Source organism: Varanus komodoensis, unplaced genomic scaffold (assembly GCF_004798865.1).
Source record: "Varanus komodoensis strain SLA01 unplaced genomic scaffold, ASM479886v1 scaffold16, whole genome shotgun sequence".
Taxonomy (NCBI): domain Eukaryota; kingdom Metazoa; phylum Chordata; class Lepidosauria; order Squamata; family Varanidae; genus Varanus; species Varanus komodoensis.
Window position 1 is genome coordinate 1,150,690 of NW_025335468.1, and position 19,011 is coordinate 1,169,700.

General features: G+C 39.2%; 1 protein-coding gene across 3 annotated transcripts in view; it reads left to right on the forward strand.

Annotated features, from left to right (window-relative positions):
- The first annotated feature begins 357 nt into the window (after window positions 1-357).
- DAGLA (diacylglycerol lipase alpha) overlaps window positions 358-19,011 on the forward strand; it is a 139,829-nt gene continuing 121,175 nt past the window's right edge. For all 3 annotated transcript variants that reach the window (XR_006414268.1, XM_044425676.1, XM_044425677.1), the window contains exon 1: window positions 358-502. The gene's annotated coding sequence lies outside the window, so the exon portion shown is untranslated. The remainder of the gene's footprint in view (window positions 503-19,011) is intronic.

Sequence of the window (19,011 nt, forward strand, 5' to 3'; positions counted from 1 at the left end):
CCTCCACATACGGTTAAGTCTAGAAAACTCTCTTTTTAGAAACTACGCACTGGAGAGAGGGATCCCGTCTGCCCCATTTCCTTAACCCCCACCCACTCATCGTGCTCTGAGGAGCAGTTGCAAGCTCCTTCGCGCTACCAGGCCTCCACATTTTGCCGCAATCCCGACAGCAGAGGGCGCTCGAAGGCTCACTCGTCGCCATGGTTACCGCTGGGTGCGTAGCGGGGCTTACGAAGCTGACGCAGTGGGCGGCCCGGCGGGCGGAGGCGGCCCTGGCACGGGCGGAGGCGGCATTGGAGAATCGGGGAGGGGGGCTAGCGGGCCCCGGGATGGCAGCGGCGGCGGCGGTAGCTCTGGCCCGGTGGCGGCGGCGCCGGAGGCGGCGGCAGAGGGGTGAACGGCTACGATGACGTGCCCAGTTCGGGGGACTCAGAGACGACGGCAGTGGCGGAGGCGATGCCAAGGCGGATCCAAGGAGGGCGGATGCCCCTTCGCTCTGCGGGTAAGGAGTGACCGAGCGCCTCTGGCCTGATGGGGGAGGCTGGCGGGGCCGAGGAACGGAGACCTCCCCCTTGTTCGTTCCCGGGGGCGGGTGGGAAGCAGAGGCCGTTGTGGCGCCCACGCGGGAGTGAGCAAGGCTCCCCCCTCCGTCCTTGCCCTGCGCGCCCTTCCTTGCCTTGCCTTGCCTTGCCCGCCTTGCCCTGCCCGGCATATGGCAGCGCGCCTAGAGGGAATCGGTGCCCTCCCCTCCCCTCCCCTCCCCCTCACACAGTGCCACGGCTGCCGCCGCCGCCGCCGCCAGAGGTGGAGGGCCCCGTTGCCATGGTGAAGGGGAAGCATCCCTCCTCCCCCAGCTCCTCCGGCATGAGAGCTGAGCGACCCATTTGCCCTCGTGCCCAAACAGGTGCCTTCCGCTGCTGCTGCTGCTGCTGCTGCTGAGGCAACCCCTCCGCCTTGCCAAGCCCGGCAGCGTAGGGGTCCGAGCGTGGATACCTGCTGCTGTTCAGCGCGGAGGGAAGAAGCAGGACGTGGAGGCGGGAGGAGGAAGTGCATCCTTGGATGGTTCGTGGCAATGGCTCTTCTTGTGGCCTTAGCTCGCTTCTCCTTTCCTCTCCCCGCTTGCTTCCCAGCGCCCGCTTTCCAGTATTAGGTAGGGTGCGGGCTGTTGCGGGATCATGTGTCGGGGAATTGGAGGAGCTCGATTTGGGCTCCGCAGCGTGTGGAAGTGCTGTGCAGCAGTCGTAGATTGATTTATCCATGTGCGCGCATGTCTGTGTGTAAATGTGTAAGGGAGGAATTTATGGCCTTTGGTTAAGCATTTTTATAAAATTTTTGGCTGAATTTAATTTGGAAGGGTTTTCACTCCTACCCCCTCTCGTGATGGATCTGTGAGCGCTGCCTCTAGGTGGGGTTTGGGGCTTAAAGCTTCTTACTTTCTTTATGCATTCTTAGGTTCTTGTCTTGGATTTCAAAAGACACTACGATTTCTGTTTGTTTATGTACTCTGGGAACTGAATTTGTATTCGTAAATATTTACTTTGCAAAAAAGAGGGATCTTTTTATGTCTTGGCAGGAGGGTGGAGAATTTTTTTTTTTTGATTAATCTCTAAATGTTGCCTCCACAAGGAAATATCCATGGAATTGAGCTATTATGCAACATTATTACTAAAGGGAACCAATTGAAAGTTAGGTGTGCTTATATTACATTGAAGTCAATGAGACCTTGCCATGGTGAGATTCTATGCAGATTTGCTTGAAAGAGCAGAGTTCTGTGAGACACTTCCAAATGTACATAGGACTGTAGCCTTATTTCTATTGATTTAACTAGGACCCAAAGGTGCCTGATTGTTTACAAGATCCTGAGTTTATGTTGTATTGATACAACACAATACACATTGAACTGGAAATAAGACAGGCTTAAGAACAAATTGCTTCAAAGAATATGTTGTTTTAGAAAGACACAGAATTGTCAAAATGGAATCATGCATTAGTCTGTAGCAAGTGTGCAAATATGATGTCTACATCTGTACTATATACTTGATCATTTTATATTATCTTACATACCCTTATTAATAGAAACTGGTAATGCTGGAGAGAGGATATGAATCTTTGAAGCAGAGAAAGGAAGCCTGTGCAAAGGAAGGTCACATGGTACATATAGTGAAGAGCTTGGAATACAATTTTTATGGGTGGTGTTCCATCCAGTGCATTGGATTGTGCCATCTCTTTGGATGATATACAGTGATATTCCTAGAGAAAATAGTGTTTACAATGGCAGTAGATAACAGAGCTGCTTTCTGGGAGTATAAAGGGATAACACTGGATGTATCGGTGATTTGATGACATTAAATTATAGGATCAGGTGCATTTGTTTCTCCTGGGTTGCTGACCTGGAACAATGGGTTAATTTTGAACTGTTTCCAAGAAACTCTTGCTAAACAGAATAAGTCATATAATTCAGTATTATAATGCATAATTAAGATTGTGAGTACAGTGTGCACTGTGGTACTATGGCTCACAAACTTTATGATTTTGGAATGTACATTTTGTTTCATTAATCTGTTACAAAGTTATCCTCATGCTGCTAATGATACATTTTTCCCTTCTTTAAGGAGAGTCCATGTCTGTAGGGATAAATTTGCCTATTATACTACACTCATGCAAATAAAAATGACTTTCAGGACTTGAAGATTTTGCCCCTGCCCCATCTGTAAAAGTAGCATAAGATCCATGAACACTACCAATAGTATCAGCTAAAGGTAAGCCAAGCAGATAGGTCCCCTTCAAGTTTTTTTTTAAATCCTCCTGCATTGCAGAGTGAAATTGTATTCAGAACTGGTGCTGAAACTACTGCTAACATTGCCATAGTGTGTTCTGCTAGTAGTTTAGTTAAAGTCTTCTCATACTCTAAAATTCAAGGTCCTTCTAATAGTGAACCACCTTTTTAACTTTTGATCATGGTTTATTTAGAGTACCTTCTACTTTGTGAAGTAAGTAGAAAAAGTCTATTGTAAGGTGCTGTTGGTACTGATCATATCTCCCCTTACTATCCCCAGCCCATGCCCATCCGCAATCAGCCCATGTTTCACCGTATGCTTCATCATACATTTGGCAATGCCCCCTTTTAAAAGAAAAAATTACTTTTTAAAATAAAGACAAAAACGGTATCACATGGTGCTTCAAATGGGGTCTTGGCTTGAGCCCAATTTGGGCTCAGCCTTGGAATATATTACATTGTCTGTAGTAGGCATGAGCCCTAGAATATGTGGTGTAAATAAGAGTTTCTGAGCATATGTTTTTACATCAGCTTATCTTGCAAAAGTATGCAGAAAAGATTTGCCAGAGATTATTGGGAGAAAAAGTGTACATTAAGCTTTTAATAATAGGTTCAAAATATTGTTCCTAAATTTCTGAAAAGCTATGGACAGGTTTCTCTGTCACATAGACCTCCCATATTTATTATGAAGCTAAAATTTTATAGTTCTCTGATATGATAGTGAGGTTATAATATTTCATATTGGTAGAAGAAGCAAAGATTAGTGTTTCTGCCATCAGATTGTAAAATAAATGTTTTGAAGGAGTGGTAGCTGAGGGATAACAGAATGGCAGTCATTGCTTACAAATTGCAGCTTGTGGCTTTGGTAACACATACATGTCATTTCTTGGTTTTCCCATTGGTTGTACTGGTTTCTGCTGCGTTATCTGTGTGGTGAGATGAGTTGGTGTTTCTCTGAAGATGGCAAAAAGGCTCCAACTTGGTCTTAAGTGTTCAAATTGTACTCTCCTATAACATGCAATTTCTCAGCTAGAATATAAACCACAGTTTAGAAGGTGTGTAAATGGCACAGTTATCTTTTGGATTGTGCCTATGAATTATATATACTCTAATGTTGTGAACTTTAAACATTTTGATTTTTTTAACTTCCCCCACTTCTTTAGAACCTTAGCACTGTACCACTGAAATGTGAGAGAACTCAAACAGCCTTTAAAAAAAGAAGAAGTGGCAAACATAAACAAGATTACCATTGTTCTTTGTAACAGTGATGACAAACCCTTGCCAGTTTAGGGCCCAAATTCCTTTTCAGAGAAGCTAAAGCTGCATCGCAGTAGTGCGTGGGACCAGAGGCAATTAAAAAAAAATCCATTCCATTATTACCCATTTATAGTAGGTAACCAGCCTACTCAGAAGGAAACATAAGCAACCTGTCCAATTACAGATAAGCAGGACAAGCCCCTACAACTCTACTTAGAAGTAGGATCAAATGATAAAGCAGCTTTTTTAAATAGTCCAAATATCAAACCTATTAATATCCACTTAGAGGCAAGCACGGAAAACCTCAGCATTTCTACTCAGAAATAAGCACTACAGAGCACTGTAATGCAAGGTTCAGACAGAAGGAGGACTGAATCTCTCAGCAACTTCCTCTCCAGCTCAAGAGTGGATTAATCCAAAACAAGGTAGTTTAAATAATACGTTTAAATCACGATTTAAATCAGTAAAAGAAAGTTCATTTTAAAATCACATTTTAAACCAAGTTTGCCACTGAAAGTTCATATTTCTTAAATGATGGTGCAGATTTGTTCACTAAAACATGTTAATTTACAGTTCAGTACAGCATTTTACAAACTGTAGGAGGGTATATTGCCAGATAGGCTCTCTTTTATGCCCAGAAGCCATTTGTTTTTGTGTGACAAAGTATAGATTATATAGGAACTGTGTGTACTATAACATCCTAGCTTTTCTTTCCATTTCACTCCACTATTCCTTTTCTCTCTATCTCTCCTTTATTGTCATTTTGTCCATTATTGTCGTCCAGCTTCACCACAACATAAGCACGGAACAATAATAAGGCAAGGCCATCCAGCCTTTGTATTTGGACATGTGATTTTATTCACCGAAATATATGAAGCCACCTTACTTTGACTTGGTTTGCACAATCAAAACAAGCCCTTGTGGCCTTTTTAAACAGCTGGTGTATACCGGACATGATTAGCCATTTACTCACACAGTTGTGGCTTGTCATGTTAGCCAAGCCCAGGCAGCTTGACTTGTTTGTGGGGGAAACAACCCTCAAACACCCCAGCTGACATGACAAGCTGTGCCCAGACAGATAATTACCTGGGTAGCTTCAGCTATGGGTGGTATACAAAGGTAATCATAATCATAATAATTAGAGTAATGGCACCTGGCATGCAAGATCAGTTTAAACAAGCCTGTTGATCTACTGCTTCATAGAGCACAGTATTGATGACACTGCATGGTGGTGGCTGTCTGGGTTTTAATGGAGGAGTCTTTTTAAACCCTTCCCAGAAATGCTGGGGATTATGTGAGGACTTCTGCATGTAAAACACAGGTTCTTCAACGAACTATGACAATATCAGCACTTTTGTGAGAAGAAAAAGTGAAATGAATGCCCATGCATGATTGGTATGAGTGTTACAGAGCCATTAATTCATTTTTATGAGACTGTAAACATGTTTGTGATCAGAATTCATTATAACTATATTATGTTTAAAATGAGAGAAATTTAGCATTTTGCTGATTTAAAAATGAAAAACATTAATTTTAATTAAATTTAAATTTTTAAATTGGAGGTTTGCTGCCCCTACCTTATAGAAATACTTCACTGGTTTGTGAATCCTTTTATTATTTTTTCTCTCTGGTTATTTGTTATTTGTTTGAGAGATGAACATTCCATTGTTGAAACATACCTGTCTGTCCATCTGAAAAAGGTATCATTGTGGTCATCAGCTCACCTTTTCCACACCATAGTAAGGTAAATGGCATTTGTTTGTATGGCTTTGAATGTGATTTGTGAGAGTCTACAGTAAAGCCTGAAGCATTGCTGGGGTATGTGTTAAGTGATTAATGGTACAATTCTGTGCATATTTAGGCAGAAAAAGACCTGATGGGAGTGCTGGGAGTTTTAGGATTTTTTAAATCAAAACTTCACAAACTTAATCTTCATCTAGCACTCTAGACCAGAAGAACAATCTACTGCATGCACAGTTTTTTCTTTCTTTAAAGTTTTTCGGTGGCATCATTAACAGTCTCATGATGGTTTTGTATATTGAAGACAGTCTTTTTCTTATTAATACTACCAATAATTTTATATGGATTGCCTCAGAGTATGAATATATTGAGATGTGCAAAATGTGGGCAAATTTTTACTATATAATAGTGGTCATGTATTAGTAACCAAATATAAACCACACTGAGATGTAAAGTTGTGCAACTAAAGTAATAGATAAGGAACTGAAACCAGGCTTCTCTTCATTGCTGGAGTTGAGAAGACATAAGAAAGCTATTTCCTCAAATAATTAGAAATTCAAGTTTTAATTTTACAGAACTGAAAAAGCTGAGTAATGGGGTGATTAGTACAGTAGAAATAATATCATATTTTCCACTGTTAGATCAGAAATGGGTAATTACTCTTTCCTTTCCTGCAGGGCCGTCTTAACGCATGGGCTTTCCCGTGGGCCCCATACTATTCTGTGTATGTTAACCCTTGGAAAATTGGAAAACTTTCAAAATTAACAGTATTTGTAGTTATCAAAGGGGCCCCAGTACACTGCTTTGCCCGGGGCCCATAATGCTGTTAAGACGGTCCTGCTTTCCTGAGTTAAATTATTCAATTGAAGGCAGATAGAGATATAGTCTATTTTCTAGAAACTTGGTCTGTGTGCAGATTTTCACGTTAATGAAGTTTTAAAATATATGTATTTGAATTAGTGGGTCTTGACAGGGTTGGGTAGTTAGGTTTATTATTAATTTTATTTACAACATATCGCTTACCACTTGAACTGTTAACAATCTTAAATCCTACCTAGAGAGACAAAATAACAGAATATATGCAAGAGGTGTTGTTGCACTGTTTGTGTTGAGCATAACAGGAAATGTCATTATGCAACAGTGTTTTTTTTTGTCATTCATTGATGTTCTACATATCAATCCTTACTCTATACTGAAAATATAAATGTGGAAGCTTTGCCTCTTCTCCCTCTGATCTACTTACTGCAGAATACGTAGAGCAAGAAATGTGCCATTTGTGAAAAATAAGATAATTCATTGTCGTGTAAATCATATAATGTAGCAATATAACTGTGATTTAGGATATTCTTGTTGTGGTGGTCTCCCAGAGTAGAATGCTAGCAATCTCAGTATATAGCCAAATCAATTCAGAAACAATTCCAATTAATTTTAGTGGGACATACTTCCTCATAGGATTGTAGCAATATAAAAACTTCAGACTCTGGATCAAGTTTTTTTTTTTTAATTATCCTGTGTAATAATCAAGCTATCATCAAACTATGCAGAGCTTAATGACAGAGCACATTTGTAGCAGAAGACTCCAGGTTCAATCACTGGAATAGCCAGGTAAAGGGTCACAGACAGCAGTGTGGGGAAAGAAGTGTTCCTGTGATTTTTGAGAGACACTGCTAGACAAAATGGACTGGAGGAACCAATGGTGTAATTTTATGTAAGCCAGTTTCATATGGTATGGAAAGTACTGTAAGTTCTAAAAATATCATTTAGAGTTATAAAGACAAGAAAGCATTTGGATGAAAATCATGGACCTTACTGGGCCAAAAGTAAACACTTTTAAGTCACATTGATCTTCGTGGAAAGAGATTTAAATGTATACACAATTATCCCATTGAAAGTGGAATTTAAAGATCCTTAACATTGTGTGAATTAGATGGGAATTCCATACTTAGCTTCAGGGGAAAAATGGAGAGAGAGTCCACTAGTTAAGTTACTTAAAAGTATAATAGATAGTGTTTTTGTGTCTGTTTGAAGGTGTTGCTGCTGATTAATATGTTGCTGCAGTCCTTTTTTAATTTGTGGGGTATTTTGATTGCCTGAGATAGGATCAGGCTTCCTTAGGAATTTGTAAAGTTGCCTGGTAAACAAAGTTCTAGGCAGATTTATATATTTTCAAATATTTAAAGTGAATTTAGAATGTTAAAAATTAAATTCTTTCTCATGAGACTAGGAGAAGAAACTGTGTATTCAGTTTTGATGACTGAAGCATAATGAATGCCACTTCAGAAGTGATTTGGGGATGTCTTAATTTAGAATGATTTCACCAAGATACAATAATGTTGAAGTTATTATGGAGGTCACATCCTGATCACTCTGGGGTGTAAAGGCTTAAGCATTTGCTCCTGGGGGAATACAGGTTTCAGCATTTACATTACAGGAATAAACAACTTTCTTACTCAATTAAAATAATAGACTCAGCTTTTTCCTTTAGTGTGCAAACAATGCCCAATGCTTTTGAAATTATTCTTATGGAGTTGTTAGACACAAGGAAAGTTCATGTTGGAATTGGAAGTCAGTGCGGATTTTTCAAGAAAGGTTTGTAAACAAGATATTTATCTCCTACTTACAGATTCTTTCTGAAAAAAATCACATGAATGACTAGCTTCAGTGTACCTTGAAATGGATTGAGTTGCCCAGTTGAACTCGGAAAGCCCTAAAATAGTTGTTGCCATTGGGGATGGTGGGACCCTGTCCGGGCTCACAGGTAAGATTCTTCCTGTAGAGACCAGGATGGGCTGGCAGGCAGTGAATGTACAAGGGAAATTGGAGCTAGTGGGCTACCGGATAGGCCAGCTTGAGCAGGTGGTGGTAATCTCCTACCTGATTCTATTGGCAGAAGTTAACCAAGGATACTTGCCAGTGTAAACACCTATTTTTGATTTCTTGCAACATAATCCCTAATAGTATTTCTTAAATAGGAATAGATTTGCTAAATTTATAGGCAGGATCTTTTGGATACAGGAATAGCACATCAGTGCCTTACACATGTTTGGAAGGTACTCTTATGGTTTTATCCCTGATTTCAAGGTTCCAGAGACATTCCAAGGCTTATCTTAGTACAGTTAGCCCTTTTGAGATTTGATGCCCTGGGATTTTCCCCTTTTACAGTGTTCCTCCACCCCTGAAAAGATTTATAATTTGACTTGTACAAAGTATGATAGAACCAGGGTGAATTTGATTTAAATCACTAGTCAGTAAGAATATATTTAAATAATGGTTTTCTACATAATTTGCATGTATGCCTGCCTTACTCATAGGCAGAAGGACTTCATTAAAATATTCCCAAACGGGATCTCTTTTATGGACTGCTGCCATTATAGGTTTTCTCTTATAGGGAAAGAATAATATGATAAACCACAAAAAGTATTTGGCTCAAAAGGTTTCACTTTCATTTTTAGTGTTTGCCCCTCCCTCCTTGCACCTAACTTCTTGTGCAGATCTATTCCACTCCCAACAATCCTCTTCTATTCATTGAATGTTTTGAGAATTAGCACTTAAAAGGTAAGGGTTGAGTCTGTGTACATAGATTTGCAAAGGTTTAAAGGTTTTTTCTCAACTCTGTATGTTTTTGTAACATATTTTGGCTGTGAAGAAGAGGTAGGTGAATGTCTGCAGACACAAATTCATTTTTGAGAACTGTAAAGCCAAACATCTGTGATAATATCTTCTAGATAGAAAAAAATGCCCAATAATCTTACAGAAACCTCTGGAAGAGCATGACATTGTGAATGGATTAATAGAATTCATTTACCAAAAATACTTCCAAGGGAGCAAATAAGTAAATATCAAAATAGATTTTTTAAAAAATATAATATGTTTCAAGTCATCAGGATCCTTCCCACAGAGCAGTTGATGGCAAAATTGGGGACCGTTCACCTGGAAAAGCAGCAGGCATCTCCTGATGCCTTCTTAGCCACCTTCCTCATTTTCTTGTGATACCCTCCCAATTCCTATAGTTCCTTGAAGGATCAAAATATATGTGTAGGCTTCCTATATTTTCACTTGCCAGACTTACCATGGTGAAGGTGCTGCTGAGATTTCTAGTGAGATTTTGCTGAAAAATGCTAAGTAGCTTCAGTTACTTCAGTAGCTTCAGTTCAACCCTATAGATTTATAAGGTGTTATCTGAACTTTGTGATTTCTCTGTATTTGTGGAAGTGTAATGGTGATGTAACAGAACATCTGAATATAATATCAAACACATATTACGAGTTGTGTTGCTGTGATTACTTGACGGTACTTTTCATAAAAATGTATTTTCTGTACTTTAATTCGTACATTTAGTTGATTAATTATTGTCATTAATTACTGTTATTATTACTTTTACCCTATACTGCCCAATTACAATCCATAAATAGAAGATAAATCAGATTTTTTTTGTCATACAGAATTTCAAACAATTTAGTCGAAACAATTTCACTAAGAAATTAGGTTTGTTTGGTTGACATAAATGTCTCATTGTATGTCATTAAATGACTGGCAGCAGAGGGCAGTCTTAATTTTGGTGCCAAAAAGATGACAGTTTTGGCACCACATTCTTCCATGAGGAAGCCCCCTCATTAGAAGGCCTTTTGAAAAGGCCCTTTTTTTGCCACCTCCTGAGCTTCCCTCAGAGGAGGCGCTTGGATAATGGCTTCAAATCTTGATTATAGTGTCTGAGTAAATTCATGTTGGAAGAGGTAATATGGCAGGTGTTGTGGCCCCACAACGTTCATGCTGTTTAATGTAATGTGCACTGTGTTACTGCTGTATCAGAAATTATGTATATGTGATCATGCACTGTATGTTTTCAGCATATTAGATGATGGTGGTAATGTTATGGTTCTCAGGCAGGTAGGTCATTCCATATGAATAAGCTATCGTTCCCAAAAGCTTTATGCCACTGTGTCAATATTTTTGGGTGGCAAGTGATCCATGAAAACAATTGCTAGGGAGTGTATAGTCTTCCTTACTTATTTGGGTTTGCTTTGTTTGATGTGAATCAGTGCCCTGTGACATAAACACTAATGGGAACTGCTTGTAAATTGCAAAGAGCTTTTCTGTCTTATGATTGAATGGCTTCTTACATAGCATGCCAAAAGGAAGTTGCAGGGAATAAGAAATACAAGCACTTGAATGCAGGAGTTGTTTCTTTTTTCAAGAAGTCACTCAGAGATGGCAGGTGCCGTCTAACCAGTTTTGTTAGGTAGAAAGTATTTGACAGACTTAACATATACCGTGAGGCAAATGTATGTGCAGAAATGTATGACTCGCACTCTTCTTTCGAGTGCTTGCAGCCATTTGTTTAGATGTAAGAGTCAAGTCTTTGTTTCAGTGCATATGAAGAGCTTTGCATTCACACATTGGCAGGTTTTTTTTAGAAACCACTGAAATATAGTTGGAACTTGAAACAAACAGCATAATTCTATTTGAACAAGCAACAGAGGAGAGAGGGAAAATAGACTGCTGCAATACAGTATGGAAGAGTGTGTGTGTGTGTGTGTGTGTGATCCTGCCTGAACATAGCACTTTAAGGCTGCAGTCCTATGCAATCCTAGGGATAAATCCCACTGAATTCAGTGAAAATTACTTTTGCGCAAACAGTGATTTCAATGTGAGGGATTTGAGTTCATGCGTGCGTCTCTTGTCATTGAAATAATCAGACCACAAAAAATGTGATGTTGGCTAGACTGGATTCACCATGTTAATAATCCATTATCTTCACATTTTTCAACATTCCCATGTGTTAGCCAGTATTTGAGTTGGCAACATTGTGGCTTGGGATTAAGTTCTTCTTTGCCTTTAATAGGTTACTGATGGAGGGAAAAGGACAACTGAAGCTTTTTCTACCCCTTTATCTTCATGCTGTCAAATAATATTTGCCCATTATATAGTTGTCACAGGCAAAGGAAAATTGTCAGAAAAAATATTGGCAGTCTTAACTAGAATATTGTAGCATTCACATATTGCAAGAGGAGAGGAAAATATCTTGCAAAGATGGATTATGTCTGTATAGCTCTTAGCATGCTGTTGATATTAAACAAGCATTAAAAGGTAAAGGTTTCCCCATGACATTAAAGTCCAGTCATGCCTGACTCTAGGGGGCGGTGCTCATCTCCGTTTCCTAGCTGAGAGAGTCAGCATTTGTCCGCAGACAGTCTCCGTGGTCATGTGGCCGGCATGACTAAACACTGAAGTGCACGGAACGCTGTTACCTTAAGTAATAGTAAAAGTAGTAGTTGCTTTTGAAAGAGTCCACACCATGAACTATCCCAGCTGATAGAGCAGTGCCAAGATATCGTAACTTAAAAAGAATATATAATGGGGCTGGAAGGGTTGGAGAGCATAAATTCTTAGGAGATGTTGAGGCCATGTTAGATTTCTCTCTTAACTTGTCAGTGGGAGGGATGAGAAAATTCAGCCACCTAATTGCTTTGATGCCTTAAAAGAAAAAGTGATCCCAATAAATTAGAACTCTATTTCCATCGCCTCTCATAGGTTCTTGTTATTGATTTTGCTTTCTGGGGGTTACTGAATGGGGTAACCAGTCATGGAATCTAGCTCTATTAATTAGAAGTCTTTATCAGAAAATTCAAGAGTCTGTGTATGTTGACAGTTTTCCTTCACAGACTGATTTAGTGGCATGTGTGATGGGCGTGTTGTTGGGCAATGATAGAATGATCTCTTGCACTTTTGAAAAGTCTTGTTTAGAAGACTTCCAGTCTTCTAACTAGTCACTTAACTTCCCTCAATTCTTTCAATTCACAGCTTCAGATTTCTAGAGATAAACTGCTGTTGTAGCTGAGCAACAGATGTGTCTTTCATGAAGCAGGACAGCATGACAGAGTAAAACATCTAAAAATCACTTTTGCTTTATTTTTTCAGTACAGTTGTGTCATATTTTCCCATATCCCACATATTTTAGAAGTATATAATAAATTATTTACGGGAGATGTGTGTGTCTAGTCCAGGAATTCCCCCTTCCTATTAGCCCCAAGGTGAATGAAACAGAAGGAAAAAATGAGATTTCTCTTTATGTTAAAAACTCTCCATTATACATTTAACTTCCTGCATCCTAGTGGCTGCAGGATATAGATTTTCAAATCGAGCTTGATTAATCATCCCTGGGTACTTTCAGGCTTCTAGCATTACCAATCAAAAGACATTGTGCAGCTATTCTTTCTTTTCCTCCTTAATGTATTTTCTGTAGTGAAGAAAAAGAGAAGAAATGCTGGAAAAACATGACAGGTTTACAAATGGAATATCATCTGGTCATCTTGTAAAATTAAATGAATGAGGCCAAGTGATCACAGAATAAAAGCCTCATCTGGAAGCCCCATCTCTGCTGGAGGAGTTAATCTTCTAAACTGGTTCCCTGCTGTTACTTTAATGGTCTCTGTACACACTGTCTTCTGCTTAGTACTTTGTAGTCATTAATACCAGAATCTAGCAATTAGCCAATAAGATAATAGTCTGTATAAAAATCCAAACACAGGTGGAATCAAAAGAGAACTAGCTTAGAAGAACTATGTAACTTTGGAATGAGAAAAGTAAACTTCCTACCCAGTCTCTCTTTCTATTTCCAATCAGTGAACACTTTTAAAATTATTTGCTTGCCAAGCACTATATTTTCCAAACTGCAGACATTTTGGAATCCATCTCTGAAACCTATTTTCACCAATGCAATACAGTCAATGTACCATATAACACGTGCACAAGGAAGTTTAAACCAATTTACCCTGAGAATCCAATGTCAAAAATACCTGCCCACAACATAGCTTAAATAGATAGCCAATTAACATATTAACTCCGAGTTTAATGGCATATTCATTAAACAGCACTGGAGTGAGATGTCTGTGAGCACCAGTATGCCCATGAAAACCTCTCTTAGTATCTGCCAAACTCCCTGTTTGTGCTGATTTTTATTTCATTTTTCATAAGATTGTTTAATTAAAATAACTGGGACACTGGCTTGATGGAAAGTGAAGTGTTATTTTCCTTTACAATCTTTATGTGGATTCAAAAGAGTATTTTTCTGTTTTAAATCTTAGATCTCTGCATTATATTTAGGTTCTTAGTCCAGTAACATTTCTTTAAATCTCACCAATTTGACTTCTAGAAAATGAATATTCTGTAACTGGCCATGACCTGCATGGCTGCTTTTTTGTGGGAGTGTCCATAGCGCTCTAAAAATTCTAAATGTGTCCACTGACCCAAAAATGATTAGGAATGCCTGGAATGGCAGATGCCTCACCTAGGTCTCTCTTTTCAGTTGTTCCCTTATATTCTTGATTGCTTTCTTAAGTAGGAAGTGGAAGCTTTTTGAGAGCTCAGTGCTGATCTCATTGAATTTTTTCACAGTGAACCCCTGCTCTGGGTTACTTTTTAATGCTTGAGAATAATTCCTGCTCATGATGATAATCTATTTGTAGGCAGGTATTTTTTCGGAAGGCAGAACCAGGCTTTCTTGTCACATTATGTTTTCTCTTAGTGAAAACCTATAGCTTTTCAGGAAAAATGACTCAAGATTTATCTTGGCTAGTTGTGAAAACACAGGACATAGAATCATAGAATACTAAAGCTGGAAAGGGCCAAGAAGGCCATTGGGTCCAACCCCCTGCTGTTGCAAGTCACCAGTTTACACCATCCCATTCAGATGACTGATATTGTGGTTCACATTGTATCTCCTTGGGATCCTTGTGGGACAGAGAGGTTAATATACTATCTACATGGTAATATGCTCCAAGGGTTGGCCTTCAATTGAAGTATGGGAGAAAGGAATGTTTTCCTCTGAATGCAAAGAAAATTCTAAGTCTATTTGCTTGAAGAATCATAGAATTGTCGAAGGGGCCATGGAGGCCATCGGGTTCAACCGCTGCTGTTGCAGGACACCACGTTATACCATCCCACTCAGATGGCTGTCTGGTTTCTATTTGAATGTCTAGTGCGGGAGAGCCCACAACCTGTTTAGATAACTGGTTCTACTGTCATATTGCTCTGACAGTGAGGAAACTTTTCCTGATGTCTAGCCTAAACCTGGGTTGTCACTTCTTGATTATTTCGTGTCCTGTACTCTGGTATCAACAAGAAGAGAATCTTTACCTTCCTCTTTGTGACAGCCTTTGAGGTACTTATAGAGGGATATCATGTCCCCTTCAGTCTTCTCTTCTTAAGGCTGAACATGACCAGTTATCTCAGTTTCTCCTGACAGGGCAGTGTTTCCAAACCCTGGATCATTTTTGTTGCCCTCCTCTGGACCCTTTCTAATTTTTCTGCATCTATCTTAAATCTTGGTGCGCAGAACTGGACATGGTATTCCAGATTTACAAGTTATAGATGTTCTCTTCTTTAGCTTCACTTATACTCTTCGGAGAAAATGACTGAATCAAATTTCCCCAAACTTCTCCCTCCTTGCATGTACCCTTTTTTCTTGTGGCCACTTTTTTCCATGTGGGTTAATTCTCCAAAGAGATACATCCCCATAGTTTTCAGTTAATGGTAAAAGACAAGTATAGTCACAGTTTATTATTTGTTCCTAATCATGTTCTCAAATGAAAGAGCAAATAGATAAAATGTTAGTAAATTGGTTCCAATTTACCATGTCTTTCTTTCATTTTAGCTCTAATATGGACATTAGAAACTAGACTATTAAAGCCTTAATGACATTTCAACAGTAGATGTTCTTGGCTGACTCCCCAATAAAAAGGTTAAAATCAAATCTCTATAAAACTTTGTTAGGTGGGATGATGGGATCAACCCAAAGTTTAAAAGACTCATGGGAAGGAGCTCAGAATTAAACAATAGAAGATAGGGAATGGAATAGTGTTTGATCTAAAGAACACTATACTTCATCCTAGCAAAAATATATGCTCTTTCCCATTTACATCTATAAGACATTCAGTGCCATATTTATATTGTCTAATGGTTGGAGGGTTTGCAAAGAGCTGAGCAGGGCTGTCAAGGGCAGGATGTTTTGGAGAGCATGTGTAGGGTCAACATAAGTTGGAGATGGCTTGACAGCATGGAACAACAATTGTTGGAGCAGGTGTATGGTGTGGACAATGTAGTTCTGTATGTGGTGTGAATGACAACATGTGCAATGAATCTAGAAGGGGATCTTTCAGGGATGCAGTCTTACAGTGAAGAAGGACATACAGATTAATCCAAAATTAGCCCTATCAGATTTAGTGGCCAAAATATCCAAACTGCATACAAGGAGATGCTTGTTTTGATTGTAGCAATACATTTATTGATTGTGAAATTTTGGATTCATCCTAAACATCTCTTGGTAAATGTTCATTATAAATATGTATGGATAGTTATATTGACTACATGTGTACAAAGACAACAAAAGAAATCAGATTCATTTCATGAATTATGGTAAGCCTTTATTGACTTTTTTAACAGAGAGAAGAAAAACCCACCAAAAAGCCACATAGAACTATGGAAATATATATTTTAATAAAATGGTATTGATCCCTAAAAACTTACAATAAGTTTTATGATAGATTTTATGTGACCCCTACCCCTTGATTACTTTAGTTAATGATTGTTGTACATGTCATGAATTTTTTTTCTTATTGGAAAAATGAAATTATTCAGAGCCCCATTTCATTCCATGTAACAGTGCACAGTTACCAAACTGGATTATTAAAATGTTGAGAAGGCACGTGGGAGTAAGAGTGCATGCTGGTTCCCACAAACTTGCCCATACCTGCTGTATTAAACAACCCAGGAACAGAACATCAACCTGGAGCATCCCTGGATAGTTTAGTGAAGGGGGAGTGGATGTGAACATAGGAACCAGCACACATGCTTGCTTCCATTCACTGTCTCGACAAGGTTGTTGTTAATTAAGGTTGTTAATCAGGAATTGTTTTGATGCATGAAGGGGACCCGTGAGCAGGTAACTTTGAACAAAAAAAAGCATTATTTGCTATTCAAATTGAAGAAAGATTTTATTTAGCATGTCGGTTTAATCTCTGCTGGATGCTAGGGTTTGAAACCATAAGCTTCCAGTTTTGCCCAGGCTTCCCAGAAATGCCTATTAGATGCTGAACAATTTGTTTTCATATACATTTTGGGATATGATTTGTTCATATTGAAAGGATAGGCTTTGCCTGTTGCCTACCTTAATTACATGAAAAGGCTGTCAACAATAATACCAAAATTATTAACACAGGACTGCATTTATTATATCACCATTACACCACTACTCACTAACCCTGTGTCATAACATCTTCAAGGAGCAGATCACCTTGCTATGTTTATTAACAATGACTCCTTTGCAGTGTTAATAGGTGGTTATGCACTCTATAAATATGTCAAATACTTATCTGTAATTATATACATCATACATTTTAAATACCTTGAATGTAGTTGACATTTCTTACATTGTCACTTAAACACCTTTTCCAATAATTTTATGTTCATAGGTAGATATTATTTGTGTAGGCGCTAAAGAGCATTTAGAGACATTCCTCTTCTGTATTTCATATGTATGTATGTGACGTTTTGTGATGTGTCAGACAAGTGGCATTTTCTTGGTGTGGAAAAAAATCAAATGCATATTGGAGGAAGACTCTTAGTGAGGAAAGAAATGTTAATGGCATGACCAGTTAGGGAGAAAATTCTATCTCAATATTAAGTGCATATTTCATTTCATTACATTTTTTCTGAATCATATTTATACCTTCTATAATCTACCTCCTTGCCACTATTTCCAAGGTTGAGAAGAAAAGGGATTTGTGATTTTGCTAGTATTTTACTAATACAGTTCTTAGCCAGATTAAAGCAAGCTACAAAAGTTGGCACAATAAAAATTTCCAGAAACCCTGAAAAAGGATTCCATTCTGCATTAGGGGATGGGGAGATTGGCATTCTCATCCTTTGTTGTTGTTAGTTGCGAAGTCGTGTCCGACCCATCGTGACCCCATGGACAACATTCCTCCAGGCCTTCCTGTCCTCCACCATCCCCCAGAGTACACTCAAGCTCACACCAACTGCTTCAGTGACTCCATCTAGTCACCTCCCAGCATTAGGCTATTCTCCAGTGAGTCCTTCCTTTTCATTAGGTGGCCAAAATATTTGAGTTTCATCTTCAGTATCTGGCCTTCTAAAGAGCAGTCAGGGTTGATCTCCTCTAGGACTGACCGGTTTGATCGCCTTGTGGTCCAAGGGACTCGCAGGAGCCTCCTGCAGCACCACAATTCAAAGGCCTCAATTCTTCGGCACTCAGCCTTCCTTATGGTCAACTTTCACAGCCATTCATTGCAACTGGGAAAACCATTGCCTTGACTATACGCACTTTTGTCGACAGGGTGATGCCTCTGCTTTTTAGTATGCTATCTAGATTTGACATAGCTTTCCTCCCCAGGAGCAAGTGTCTTTTAATTTCTTGGCTGCAGTCCCCATCTGCAGTGATCTTGGAGCCCAGGAAAATAAAATCTGTCACTACCTCCATTTCTTCCCCATCTATTTGCCAGGAAGTGAGAGGACTGGATGCCATGATCTTAGTTTTCCACATATAGGTTTCTCAAGAGACAAATAGGGTGGTCAGGTACTCCCATCTCTTTAAGAACTTGCCACAGTTTGTTGTGATCCACACAATCAAAGGCTCTAGCATAGTCAATGAAGCAGAAGTAGATGTTTTTCTGGAACTCCCTAGCTTTCTCCATGATCATTCATAGTTTGAACATTCTTTGGCATTTCTCTTCTTTGGGATCAGAATGTAAACTGACCTTTTCCAATCCTGTGGCCACTGTTGAATTTTCCAAATTTGCTGGCATATTGAGTGTAGCACTTTTACTGCATCGTCTTTTAAGATTTTGAATAGCTCAGCTGGAATGCTGTCACCTCCACTAGCTTTGTTGTTGCTCAGATTTCCTAAGGCCCATTTGACTTCACTTTCCAGGATGTCTGGCTCGAGGTCAGTGACCACCCCATCGTGGTAATCAGGGATGTTAAGCTTTTTCTTGTATAGTTCCTCTGGGTAATCTTGCCATCTCTTCTTAATCTCTTCTGCCTCTGTTAGGTCCCTGCCATTTTGGTCCTTTATCATGCCCACCTTTGCATGAAATGTTCCCTTCATATCTCCAATTTTCTTGAAGAGATCTCTGGTCCTCCCTATTCTATTGTTTTCTTCTATTTCTTTGCACTGTTCATTTAAGAAGGCATTCTTATCTCTTCTTTCTATTCTCTGGAAT